The sequence below is a fragment of the Anopheles funestus genome, chromosome 3RL, assembly GCF_943734845.2.
Source record: "Anopheles funestus chromosome 3RL, idAnoFuneDA-416_04, whole genome shotgun sequence".
Taxonomy (NCBI): Eukaryota; Metazoa; Arthropoda; class Insecta; order Diptera; family Culicidae; genus Anopheles; species Anopheles funestus.
Window position 1 is genome coordinate 62280373 of NC_064599.1, and position 14542 is coordinate 62294914.

General features: G+C 40.6%; 1 long non-coding RNA gene across 1 annotated transcript; it reads right to left on the reverse strand.

Annotated features, from left to right (window-relative positions):
* Positions 1–12237: 12237 nt before the first annotated feature.
* Positions 12238–14521, reverse strand: LOC125767374 (uncharacterized). Its single transcript, XR_007418762.1, has 2 exons — positions 14272–14521; positions 12238–12830 (listed from the first exon to the last, which is right to left on the reverse strand). It is a non-coding gene; the product is annotated as an uncharacterized LOC125767374 (long non-coding RNA).
* Between the last annotated feature and the right edge of the window lie 21 nt (positions 14522–14542).

The window sequence follows — 14542 nt, forward strand, 5'->3', positions numbered from 1 at the left end:
GGAACAAACGTTTCGAAACCACTCCCCGCATGTGCAAATAAAAAAAAAACGGAATGAATATCGCACGAACGAGAAGTTCTGGTCACGTGTGTAAAATGATTCAATCGAGTTACAATCCCGTTTGAAACAAACCTGGCTGAAAGAGATACTCTGCCAGACGGCAGAAGTGTTACGTGTACTTTCCTAGAACTGTATAGGAAATGAGAAAATTGTTAGTTCAATTCTTCGCTGGAAACTCGTATTCCGTATATGCGTCGTACTGTACTAAAGAGATCCTTGATTACCATACATTTGGATACTTGAAGCAGATTAATGGGATCACTCTTGCTAGAATTCAAGAATATTTTTTCTGTAAGCATTCGCCTGAAAATAGAAATTTTATATTTTTTACATGCAACTTGTTGTAATTTTTGCTTCAGTTTTGACTCTTGATCGTAGAAATGATAATAATTCCAAAAAACAGCTTTACAAAACCAGGATCTCTGGAATTCTGAGGTTTTAGAGGCAAAAACGAAGTAAACGACGTAATAACGGGCCAGTTACCTAAGGTAGAAAATCAGATACGAAACGACATTCGATAAAGTGCTCTTAGTGTCAAAAAATGTCCGACCATGATGTACTTCGCAAAAAACGTGCATAACTCCTTAAAAAGGGTCATTGTTTTGAGGGCACATTTTGACTATAGCTTTTCCATTTTCATCTCCTTCCCTTTCTCGCAACGCTGACGAACGGTGCGAAAAAAAAATTAATCCATTAAAATGCACCAAACCTAACAACACCCATTGATTGTGTCCAATGACTCGTGCAGTCCGTTTTATCATCCTGCCGTAGAGCTACCCACAAGAGGGCAATTGCATTTAAGGTTTGATGCACTCGTGTCCACCACTCGTGCAATCAACGATGGATGGATGTTATGGGGAGTTATAGGGTGATTTGCATTTAATTGAATTTCATTACCCATTCTACGGTGCTTCCACACTTCATTGGAAGCGTGCATCGATCAGTCAAGAGAGGGATGGTGGATGACCACAGCGACAGGTTACGAAGGGAAGGAAATTAAGGAACCATTGTCTGTATTGGAACGCATTTGGGACGTGAGCACTACCACGGTCATCTATATTAATTGCTTATTGTTCCAGCTAGTATATCATGTTACGATCACGAAGAATTATTGGAATCTTTCATGTATATTGAAAAGCTCAATATGGGCTTGCAGATGATAAGCCGCCGAGTGTATCGACATATATTACAGGAAATCCATTTCCATTACGAAGCACTCCACGTATGACAGCAGCCTGCAATCTACCGTGAACAAAACAGATGGAATCAACAATGCAGGTTCACTTGGAAACCAATTAAAACTTTCCATTACCCGAAAGTGTAAGCTCAACTCTCCGGCGGCAGTAGTGTGCCTTTGTCGACCACCTGTCTCTTGCGTAGCACACTTGCAAGCAGTACGCTATCCACCAAAAAAAACCTGAACTGTCGAAAGCCTGCGAGTGCATCAAACTTTCCACTGTTTATAGAAGCGCAGGAAAAGTGGATAAAAAGAGAACATTTGACATGCGTGCGCTTCTGCCTCACGGAGGGATGTTCTTCAACCCGCTGTCTGCCTGAAGGGCTGTACGTGGTAGTGTTTTCATCGTACACAAACACAACCGCCCGTCCAAAGGCAGAGGGCAATAGCCGAACCGATGGAGAAGAACGCACAAGGTGCAACATCACCGAAACGACCGAACTGACAGTAGCTGTGGATACGAAACAGAAGAAACATCAGCCAGAACTCGATGACTGGACGGTTGCTCGTACGGAGCAGAACCCATCCAACTGGAACTGAGTGAAGGGGCAATCAACGCGAAACGATACCGGCGGTAATGTTGATGAACCCCCACACCGCGGATAACCATAACCAATTCCTCAGTTGCTTTTCCACCGCTGTGAAGCTGGCAAACGGCCGGAAGAACGCCGAGCCACTCCAGAGCAGCGTATTTCTTCGAATTCATTCACGGGTTTCGTTCTTCTCTTCTTCGGAAATTCGGAGTATTTTGTTTGATTAAAGTTTTGGTTTCTTCTTCTTTCACTGTTTTCGGTGGATTTCCACGTTTAATCGCGCGAGGAGTGTGAGAGTGTAACCGATCTTCCCCGTCCTCGGTTTTGAAGGCGATAGCCTACCGTCTAGGACTTGCAGCTGAACCACTCGATTGCACCACGCTCGAAAGAGGCCAATGGCCATTAAACGTCATCCGGAAGGCAACGGAATCCATCATCGGTTGAAGTTTTTTTTAGAGTGTGTGTACGCTTTTCAACTCCATTTTGGAGGTTGCTCGCTTTGCCAAGCATCTTCACTTACGTTCGCTCACAAAACCCGTATCTTATATTGCTCGGTTCGCCCGAAAGGCGGTAGAGCATCATGCATCTTCCAAACCTTCAGGGCCACAATTCCGTGAATCGAAAAACCAGTCTTTCGTCCACTCATACCAATGCGTAAGCGCAACTTCTTTTACCTTCTTCAATGCGATGTATCTCGCTGGACGGTGTACGATTGTGCACACGATTTCGTTGAAACTGTTGGTCAAACACACCACCATAACAACACTTCCCGGGAATGGAAGCAATACCTTCACCCCATCAGCTTACATCGCCACATCGATCCACCGAAAACCGGTCAGCAGATTGACATCTTCGTGGTGTGAGTATGAAACCACCACTGGAAACCGAAAACCCTAAGAGAACTGCGGAGCAAAGTGGCACAAAAGGCGTATGCGTTGGGAAACACACCACGAAACCAGAGGCTTCTACAGGGGTTTATGCATACGAGATATGCAGCTTGGTTGCAGAATGCACTTTTCACAAGCTCCATGAGATGGAATTAACATAACGAATTTACACAGAACAAAAGAACGAATGAAGTACTGATAAACATTGCCGGTACCGAACTTCGGAAGAATGAAGTTCTGATAAACATTGCCGTAACCGAACTGCTTATTTGTATGGTAATATATCACCATTGAACCTTGGTCTAAAAGTTGGAGATGCCCATCAAGACATAAAAGTTTATGAACAAAAGCAACTGATCCAATGCCTGAACTGGCCCCCCAGACACAGTGATGCTTGTAGCTCCTCCACCTCCCAGTGTGGCAGTCAGAGCGACACACTGCGTGACACGCAAGGGCATATTGCGTCAGAGCTTTCAACATTGCCACAACGCATATCAAAAGAAACCCTTATGTGAGATATGATGGCGCACGTCAGAAAATCGTGTGCGTCTGCAAATGTTCATAACAGACGTCTTTACTGCAGAATATGCTTTTAACAACAAATGCCGACTAAACAAAATGCCCGAACATAGATCTAGATCTGGTGTCGTAAATCATTATTTTTATATTTCTTTAAATTCTCTGAATTTCCGGAGTTTCCGATATAGGCTGATAAGAACTAATCTTATGTAGCTAGCAAGAACTAAACTTACTTTTTCTGAGAACTTCGTTAATATTACACCAGTTCGTAATTACTTAATTACTTTTCAAAGACTACTCACAGGTATTCCTGGAATTTAATATCTAAAAACATCAATATCTGGGTTTATCATCCCTCAAAACGTGAGATCACATATCAGCTTATGTATTGAACAACACATTCTGCAGCACTACTACGGCGCTTATCTTATCAATGCCGACCTTGTGGGTATGTCTTTTCTTAAAACTTGACTTATCCAAAGCATCGTAAAACGAAATCACTGTCAACCTCATACGGTTACGTGTTTTGTTTACAGGAAACGACATCATATGGTGCGATAAGGATTATTTTTCTTTAACGCACAATCGAGAAAGAAAATCTTTCCATCAGTACGACGTAATCGAAGAGATGTAACCTCGTGGAAGACATAATCATTCGATACTGTTCAATTTCTAACCAATTACACTAACTATCACTCAAGCATGTAATTAACAAATCTATTTACCTAAGGTTACTCCGACTTCAATAGTGAAACCAGGTATTCGAGTCAACCTCTATCTCCTTCTGAATGGTATTTTTACCTACCTGTAGATCATGGTTACATGACAACTTACTAACGGGTCTAATTATCCATGTAAAGCAATTTGGCTCCCGTCGGATGCCTTTATGTCCCTTACAGCCATTTCCTTTTCGGCAACCTTTCTGTGAGTTCTAGGATTCCAGGTCTTATTCAAATCATCCCTGCAATCAATATCTCTCACATGCTCCTTCCTGAGGGACAGGAGAACGCTTGTCCTTCAACTTCATGTTAGATCTCTAATTCATATAACAGCTGGTAATTTCAGTCCTACCGTCTTCTGATTCCACACCACAGGTAGGCAAATTTATTGCCCAAAGTTCTCCAAAAGTAACCTTCGTCTGTTGTGGGTTTCATCACGCTTCTCCCTTACCGGTTCCCGATTATCCTGTTTAACATTTCACGTTTTCATTCCTCCTTTTTTTTCTTCTCTTTTAGTCAAAACAAAAAAAAAAAGGTCAGCCTCTCGACTGCCGTTCCATATATGGGGCGCAGTAACGTGACATATAAACACAGCTTGTCGTTTTACCATGGTCGATCTCTGCTGTATTGCAGTGCACCGGGTCTACCTGCCCTCACATGGTACGCAGATGTCCCAGACAGACATGTGTCAGCACCTCCAGCCACCGGGTCTCGCATTCCCTTCAACGGTCGTTGAAGGACTCTTACCTTCCGCTTTCAAACCAAATTCTACCATTGCGTGTACAATGTAATGCATCTCTCTCTTACTCCACTCCCATCCGAAAGTTCCCTTCCGTCCCGCTCTGTTTTATTGCAAGGATTGATGGTCGTATAACATGCTACCTACTTTAAAAGACCCGCTCTTTACTTCCAGGAAACCTCCCAAGGGACCTGAATGTTAAAGAATTAGTCCTTCACGTCGCTTTCCAAGGAGGGGATCCGTTCACCACACCTCACGGCATTTGCACGCTCGATCAGGTTCCTTTTTCAGCTGGTGTGCGACGGAGGGAACTGCTTCTCCGAAGTGCTTCAACAGGATCACTGGAGCACACAGTACTCCGAAGGACAGCCAGCGCATCGAAAAGGAAACGCGAACAACAGTACAATAATTCAACCAAAACATTTTACACATACGAACAGCTCTAGGAAGCAGCCATAATAGTACAAGGTCCAAGCGCCTAAAGCGTAAACAGTGTCTGAACGGAAAAGGGAATAGAAATACGAGCCCTCAGATGACTCACCATTTGTCCCTTTTCCCCCTTATTCCCGAATGATCTCCAGTTTAGTTTCCGATTTTAAGTTGGTCGAGCGAGCAGTTCTTCTTCAAGGATTTAACGGTCTGTTGCCATCTCTGCTAGGCTTTGAAGATCCACAAAGAATATCTCCGAAACATACCACAATCATACATGGCAATTTGAGATACTCTGCCTTTTTTTTTTAAACCACATTCCGTGCTAAAATGGGCAGAAAAACAAATCTGTTAAAAAATTTGTTTGTCTCTCGTTAAGGCACTTCAAAACCTTTCCCCACGACGTAAGGACTAGAAGACCCCGTTGATGCAGACCCTTCGCGCCGGGTTCAATCATGCCGGTTCACCTTCGCCATGTTCATTGCGGTAAATTGATGTAGACAAGTATGGCGAACAAGCCGATTAATGGTGTGGATTCTATCGTCGGCCCAGACTAGGTTGGTGGTTGGTTTGATCCAGAAGGAAGCTACCAATCAGTGATATTGTGCAATAAGAGAAGCGATGAAAGACATCTTTCCAGCGAACGGAAGTAGCATATATTCCGCCCTATCGTCACTCTATCGTCGTCTGAAGAGGAGTACCGCATAATAGATTGTACTCTAATCTGCTATATTTTTCTTTCTTTTTTGTTCAACTTTAAGCATCTTCAGGAAATGTCCAATTTGTGTCCAAAGCGATGTAAAACATACCCCCAACAGTGAGCTCAAAGTTCCGGTTTGCCAAAAAAAAAACACCGTGACAGCCACATCCCTTTTCTGGGAAATTCTGTACGACGAGATAAGATATTGGAACTCTCGTTATTTCTTTCCACAAAACAACGCAGAGCGACAGCATGCCATAACGCAACAGTGACGTATATCAACTCGTTTCAATGTTTGTTGGCACTGTTGTTGAGTCTTGTTTTGTTTGTTTGTGAAATGTGAAACTGATTTCTTATCTTCCAGGAATTTCGTGCGACAGACGCGTACTGTGGAATCTATGTAAACAATTTATTGCGAACAACAACGTTGCTAGATAAGCCGGCGTGTGTGAAGGCGTGTGCTCAGCTGTACACGTTGCATTGCAAATATGCTGCACACGCAACTCCGACTGTTTGTCTTGTTTGTTCGCAAAATAAGGAGGTTGAACTGTGCTGAATTGTATCGGTGGATGATACTTCAACTAACGTAACAACTCGGTTATGTTAAGTAGGTTTGTAAGATGCATATTCTTACCACCCAATGCTATTTCCCCTTCATTCAACATCAGCTAGGACTTCCAAACAAAGCAGCTTTCCAAGGATTCCCCTTCAATGACGGTGAAGGCGTTTCCGTTTAGTAGACAAATACTTTGTCCCAAATGAGCTTTTTTCCTTTGTCGAAACTGAATGTATAAATCAAACTCTTCTGCTCAATACACACACTGCTCCAAAAGCCAAAACCCACCACCATCTCTCCAGAGAGAGCTTTACGAGTTCGTTCGGCTTTTGACTATTGCCTGCTAGCTATTTGTCATACGGAATACACTAAATAGCTCCCAGAATGTGGGTAGGATTAAGCTAAATAAACACAACTTGCAGCACAAAGCATCAGCCCACTGTTTCGCCCACCCCCCAAAAACAATTCGGGACATCTAAGCGTACGCCTTTTACTTGTTAAGGAAAAGTGTCATTTGCCTAGGGAAGAGTTATAATATCCCAAGAGCAAAACAAAAAAAGCACAAACTCCAAATCATTACACAATAAGAGTGGGAAAAACATCAAAAAGAGCAATCATTAATAGACATCTTTTGCAACAAAACTGTCCGGTCGGGGCATTATTTCAGCGGGGAGAAGGTGGTCCGTTTCCGTCTCCGGTTTGCTTTGACACTCGCCACCGAAAACTGTACGATCTGCACAACACGTGTGCGTGTGTGGGCTACTGCTGACTTTCATCCGACGCTTCGCCCCCCCAAAACGGCCTAATCAAATCAGAGCATAACAAACCGTCCGACTAGCCGGCCATTTATCATCCAACATCCGACAAATGGTGTTGTGTCATTTCCGTTTCGTTCACGCATCTCTCCTCATCGGTGAGGGCTTCTCCGTGTCGCGGCATGCATCGTTCGATCGGTTAACTGCTGTTTGATGATGTTGTACGAACTTTTGTGGTACATTTTTTGTTCGTACATTCTTTTCGGTACTTCCGGTCTTGATAATGACGCAGTAGCAGCAGAGTTGTGGTGTTATCAAATTTTGGGAATGGAAATTAAATAATTTTACTCATTCTTTTTTATCAATCAATTTTGATAATTTTAATTTTTTCCTAAAATTTATGTTTAATCAAATACTCGAAAAAAATTCCCATTTACTTAACAATTTAAAATGTGCAAATTTTGTTTTATTACGATTTATTAATTATCACCACCCTGTGATCACGATCGCACTCACAAGCGCATCCGTTTATACATGCGGATACATTTCGCAAACAATTAGCGAACGAACGAATACGTCCGATGCATGGAAAGAGGTGCGCCGGGAGAAACTAAAAACGCAGCCAAATATTTACACCAATCTACCCGCGAATAGGTTACCGCAAACAATAAAAACATACGAACTCCAAGTCCGTCCGCCTAGCCTGACTATTCTTCTCGCTAATTGCCAGGGTGGGGCGCTGTCCATCATCATAATGAAGCCTATCAGCGCCACACTCATTACCCGTAATCGAGCAACAACCTTCTGCAGCTCGGACCGATTGATGGATGACAAAGTTTGTTTTTTTTTTGTTGTTGTCGTAGCGCGTAAATGGGGTAACTTCTCTGTTTGCGTTTGCTGCAAAACGTGTTCGGGTCATATATCAATCGATCGATGGTAAACAATCGCCCAATTCGGGAGATAGTTTCAACAGCGGCAACAAGCCCCCCGGTGCCATTATCTATTTCAAGTAACAAATCATTCAACAATAATGGGAAAGAATAGTCGTGTACTTTAAGGGAGGGGGATAAAAAAAAATTCGAGACACATATGCAGACAAATATTGCTTGACGCAATTTCCGGTTTCACAATGTCAAAACCGAAACGTCACCTATCACATGTCGCAGATTGACGTTAATATGAGTCATTCGTTTGTACAATACTAACGTATTTCTGCACCCAAAACAAAAAAAAATCTGATAACAAAAATCATCTCCTTTTGTGCATCGTAATGATGAGAATCATGTGGAGAAGAGCTGTTTTGAGCAAAATTGGTACCAAAAAAAAATCCCACAAAGTCACTTAAAATCATCGAATGACTTCCTTCCTTACTTTTGTGTTGTTCAACCATATAAGACACTTCATTATTCTCGTATCACCCGCCCCAATGTCCAACGGGGTAAGATCAAGCCAAGATCTAGCTGCACAATGGTAAGGTTTCACATTCGTGTTCGGTTCATTCCATCATTTCCTGTGTTGTCATGCAAAAAAAAAAATACTGCCAAAGTAGCAACCAACGAAAAAAAAAATAAAACAAGAAGCTGTACAGAGATCGTTAACAAATGAGCTCCACACACACACACACAGAGTGTGGCATCCGGATTGGTGCAGAAAAACCCTGTTGCATCTGCAGGAAGTTGGCCACAAAACCGCACTACCACTTCCGCCCATTCATCTTCTCGCTGCGAGCGGAAAACACTGTATTTGCTTGCCGTTTTTTCCCTTTGCATAATGAGTACAATTCCCACAGGGTGTAGAGCCGAAAAGAAGGGTTTCCCATTCCTAACTTTACGAAAACCGGACGTTGGAAGTTTGTGAACCGCAGCAAAATTTATTCTTATAAAAAACCAAACTCGAAAATATACAAATTCGTACACAGAGTTCTGAAGCACTCTAACTCCACACTTGAATCATCATCGTATATGACTCATTCCGGTGTGGATACATCCAGACAACGCAACAAAAAAAATGAAGCCATTTAAGCGCAAATAATGCCACCCATTAACCTACAAAAAACAACTCCCCTCCCCCATAGAGCTGGTAGTGAATAATATGAGATAGACAAGATAAGATTATTTTGACCACCTTTAACCCCTACCCTTTCTGGATTGAAGCCAAACAACATTAGGGGCATCAGAAAATGTCAAAACAAAGACCGAATCGAGATGGGTCAAGATACACGCGTCTTTGATATTGTGCAGACATTTTTCTACATTTTTTCTTGTTGTTTTATTTTCTTGAAGTTGAAGGTCTTACGAATAGCCGTTCAAATATCAAATCAATAAGTCCTTGTTATTCTGGAACAAAAATGTTAAAATTCATTTTCCTCAAATTTCACACAACTAACTTGCAAATTTCATCACATATTCTTTATGTGGTTTTATTTAATTTACTCATTTTTAATTTAATTTTAATTTTTAATATTTAATTTACTGGTAATTGACGATTTTTAGGCTAAAATACTGTCAAATTTTAAGTTTAAATTTCATTCGCACATTATTAAAATTAAATGTGCGCCATTTTGTCATTAATTGAAGCATCCTTTTTCCGCATTTCCGCATTTCCGGTTCCACGAACTAGTTTCAATTTTCCAAAGCTCTTCCAAGAAGGGGTGAAAAAGCGCTTAATTTTGTGATTTAAAAAAAACATGAAAAGACTTTTAAATGCGTTTTAAAAATTACAAAAATCATTTGTTAAAAACTGTTAAAAACTAAGTTAGATAACAAAAAAAAATTATTAAATGAATAAATAATGTATAAACACAACAAAAGAAATTAAACCAAACTAAGTAAACCAAAAAAACAATTGAACAAAAAAAAGGAAAATTTTCCCATTCAAAGGAAAGTGCACAATTTTCCACTGGGGGACGGGTGGATACATTTCATTATCTAACATCCGGATGTTAAAGGAAAGGTAACAATTTCATCGACTAATACGTCTGGGCATTGTGCATGAGGAAGTCACGACAGTGGAGGTCTGGCAAAAAAACCCCATTTTTCATCGACAAAATCCTCCCTCAATTTATTAGCTTTCCAATGGAATGAAAGCTTTTCAACGGTACAATTAAAGCCGCAATGTGGAAGGGACTTGGTGCTGCGGTGATGGAAACAGTTGATCGACTCGGTACTGCCATACAAATACACACACCACAAAGATGTTCGCATGCAATCGAAGCCGCGTCTGGTCATGAAACGAATCCCATTCAAATGGCGGGGAGGCACGGGAGTTGAATTGGAATTGGGAAAACATGTTTTCTTTTAATCATCTTTAATCTATCTAAGCCGCAACACCGTCAGCAACGTGAAAAACGACCCTCGTTTGATAGTCGAGCGTGAGGAAAGTTCGACCGAAGTGGGGCGCCAGAGCAGCAGCAACAAGCGTTACGGATGGAACACGAGCGTTACGTCAGCGCGTCATTCATTCAGCCGTGATCCACCGAACGGGCCATGGCCATTTTGCGTGAACGGGGGAAGATGGGGTGGCGGGCGTAGAACACTGTGAATGAATTTCCATCCCAGGGACACTGATGATGCTGACGATTCACACAACGGTCTCGTTGCAGGGGCTGCACGCAATAGTACGTCTATACCGAACACCAAACGAGGCCTCTATCGGAGAATGCATTCCCGAGAGCGATTTTTTTTTCAATCTTTTTGTGGTACGATTTTTTTCGTTCCACGAAGCAAACATACCAGAGACAGGAAACAACAACAAAAAAAAAAACAACCACAAGAGATGCAAATAACAATTACAAACCGGGCAGCCTTTGTGTCAGTTGTATGCAAATATTTTGCGAAATAAAACCGCACCAACTGCACTAACTATTGGCCTGCTTTTTTCAATACACCTTCGGGTGGCTCTGGCTGCACAGTGGGCAACGGCCATACAAATGCCGGGATGAAAATCAATTTCATGAGCCATTGGTGGTTATTTTCTTCAAACAAGTTTGGTATAACTAACTGTGTGATTAATTGTGTGACATAATTGTTCATTAATTTTCGCAAATAATAGTGTTTTCAATAATGAGTATAAATAGAAACTAGCATATTTGACAGAACCTAGTGGAGTTTGACTTCAATTCCAGGAGCGCTAAATTGAACAAACAAGGAACAAATTATGACGAGTATGTACTAGGTTTTAAACTTAAAAAAAATTAATTATTAAAAAGTAAGTAAATAAGTAATATTTAGTAAATTTCACGTATAATAATGAATAATCAATCAAAATCTTTTCGTTTAGAGAGCAACGCCGCTATCATATTACGTTTTACGTTATTTCCAGAAAAACTTAAATATTTTCCACGTTCGCGCATGGTCGCCATCTCAAGTGCAAAAATAATTATTTTCACTGTCTAACACATCATTTCTGAGAACAGCAAGAATTTCTTTTGGTTTTTCGTAACTTTTAAGACGGAAATTATTATACTTTCAAAACATTGAATACAAATGAAAAGTATATTAAAAAACCTATTCAGAAAAGTCAACGTTATTAAAATCGGTCAATTGGTTTTCTCAATACAACGGTTTTAATGTTGCCTGAAATATAACATATTTTCGAAACAAAACATACCACCCACTATTTTGATGTACTGTTTCTCAAAAAGTTTCAAATTTGAAAATGAGATATTTTGGTTGTATCTTAATTAAAGTATCTACTTTCCAAAAAATGTATTAAGTTTGCATGAATAAAGAACTTAGTTTTTCGATTTTCATACCAACCATTTGTCCACTGTGCACTGTGCTTTTGTGTGTGCATTATGCATTGTGCTATTTATATGTTTTGTGTTTGCTTGTTGTTGTTACACACCGCAAACCCGAACCCGTTGTTGTGTGTTGTTCGATGCACCGGAAGTTGATTGCAGTGGACAATAAAAATAGAATAAAGAAGAGAAAAAAAACACCACAAACGAAATCGTCGACTGTGGGTTGGTTTTTTGATGTGAATTGTCGTCGCAAGGCAAATGTTGTTGAGATGGTTGCCAACCAAATAAGCACCCGAAGGTTGATGAAACTAGGCTAGATGCCAAGGTTGATGTTTTTTGTTATTGTATCGTTACGTTGGTAGCCCTCCATTTTCCATTTAATGTTTGTTTTTTTTTTATTAGGGTGTTTGAAACGATCTACCACCAAACAACGATTTGCCTAATAAACAACAACATGGCTTTGTAATAAACAATTTTCCTCTTTTTTTTTCGTTTTTGCTATTTAATTGATTTGTTTCTGAATCTAGCTGTCAAGTCCAGTTTTGTACGTACCTGTGTAAAAAAGTTTTGTGTCAGTCTGTTTTGTTATTAAAATTTTTTACTCAACTTACCCTTTATTTGAAACACTTCTTTTGCAGATTCGCTGTTCCAATTAGCGAATTTTTGTTTCCTTTGCAGCTTATTTCCAACTGTAGACAATATTCTTTATATTTTACAATATCACTTCCGTTCACGAGTTTTTTTTTTATTTCTAGTTTTTTCTCGTTTCTCTTTCACTCGCGATGCACTTTTTTTTCTTCTTTTTACTTGCACAATTACAGCACAAAAATGAGCAAAAAATTTTATTCACTTTCAAGCTTATTTGCTTCCCACAATTGCACACAACACCAAAGCACACTGGGATTCACTGGAGTTGAAGTTTAATTTTTGCATTACATTCCCAGAAGACAATATGCTGCGAAAAATAGCAAAGAATTTTTGGTCGATTAATTACCATGCACTCGATTGCTGGGACACACAAAGCACGCACTGCCGTATAAAGGACAATTATCAATATTTATGCACATTCATTCGTTGCTGAAAACCCTGCAATTGCCACATACACTAACGCTACGGCACCGTTCGTATCGCGTTTTGCGGTGTGCGATTTAGTGCTAAATAAATTCGATGAACCTAAGATGAGGCGCACACCGGTGCCACGATAAGGATGAGCGCGGATGAAAGGCATTTAATTTCATTCATGAAACACGAACCACCTTTAAGGGCAACTTGATAACCTCCACACCCTAGGGCCCATCGGCCAAGGTGGAACCGGTCGATTGGAGGTAGAATAATAATGCAACAAAATAGAAATTGCATCGATTACAACTGTGGAGAGAGGGAACTGATAAGCTAACTACTAATTTCTACTATTTTACACATTCAAAAATTGCTACAATTCGATTTACAAACAAATAGAATTCGTTTTGCTACCCAAATGACGTTGACGTTGATACAGGTGGAAGTGGAATTTAATAATTTAGATTCACAATATTTGCACATAATACTTCGAATTAAAATCACACTGGTAGTACTGGTAGTTTAATTAAAATACACAAAAGCCACGTTTCCACTTAAATTACGCCAATTGTGAATCGAAATTAATACACTTTACACTTGCTTCAACCGAAGTAAATAAAAAGCTTATTTTTTCTGTATTCCGTCCCACGTACGTTTTTAATCCACCGTTGTAAATATTTTGCCACGAAGACGGGGCACACTGGTGTAACACATCGCTGTCTGCGTCGCAGTAGTTTCTATTCCGTCATCCGGTGCAAACGCAATAGTTGACGACGTTGTTTGTTTGCTTGGTTTTGCCCTGCCTGATGTTACACTACTACTATGCGAATGCATTCCACCGATTATTTCCCCCAAATGTGTGTATACGCACCACACAGCCCAAGATGTGCTTTCGAACTCATTCATATATTTTCGCTCTCACCGTAACGTAATCTCTCTATCTCTTTCCGTTATATTTCTTCATAGCAGCACAGCCAGCAGACGATCTGCCACACACGCGCGCCCGCACACACACACATACGCAAATGCAGTAGACTTTTGGAATCTGCAAGCAGAAACATACCAGAGGTGGGGGAAAACAAAACGGTATCCCATTTCGACCATTCGCACACGCACACATCTTAACATCCGCAGAAAAATATGCTGTACGCTACAGGAAAAGCACTGTAACCAAGAGAAGCACGAGAAACCAGTGCAAAAATTTAACATTAAACCTTTTCCTCCTTATTATGGTTTAACTAAGCAGACGAACTCGGAGTCTGGTTTGCAGATAATTTTCAGTCCAATGCGATCCTGTAAATGGTTCACGTATTCATACGCATAAGCACAATATTCACCTCGCCTGATGTGAGCGAAACGCCCCGTAGGTGTACAATGTTGAAATTTTCACCAACTATCCCACGTTTTTAATCTTCCACTCTCACATCAGATACGTTTTCTTCAATCATCGCCGTGTTAAAACAATCTTAATCACGTTTTTTTTTCATTCACTTTACCTCACGTAAAAGAAAAATCGTCGCTTTCTGACCGAGCAAGACCTTATTTTCGTGCCCTTCTTTACTGAATGCGATGTGGAGAAGTCAACTCTGGAAAACTAGAAATAAACGC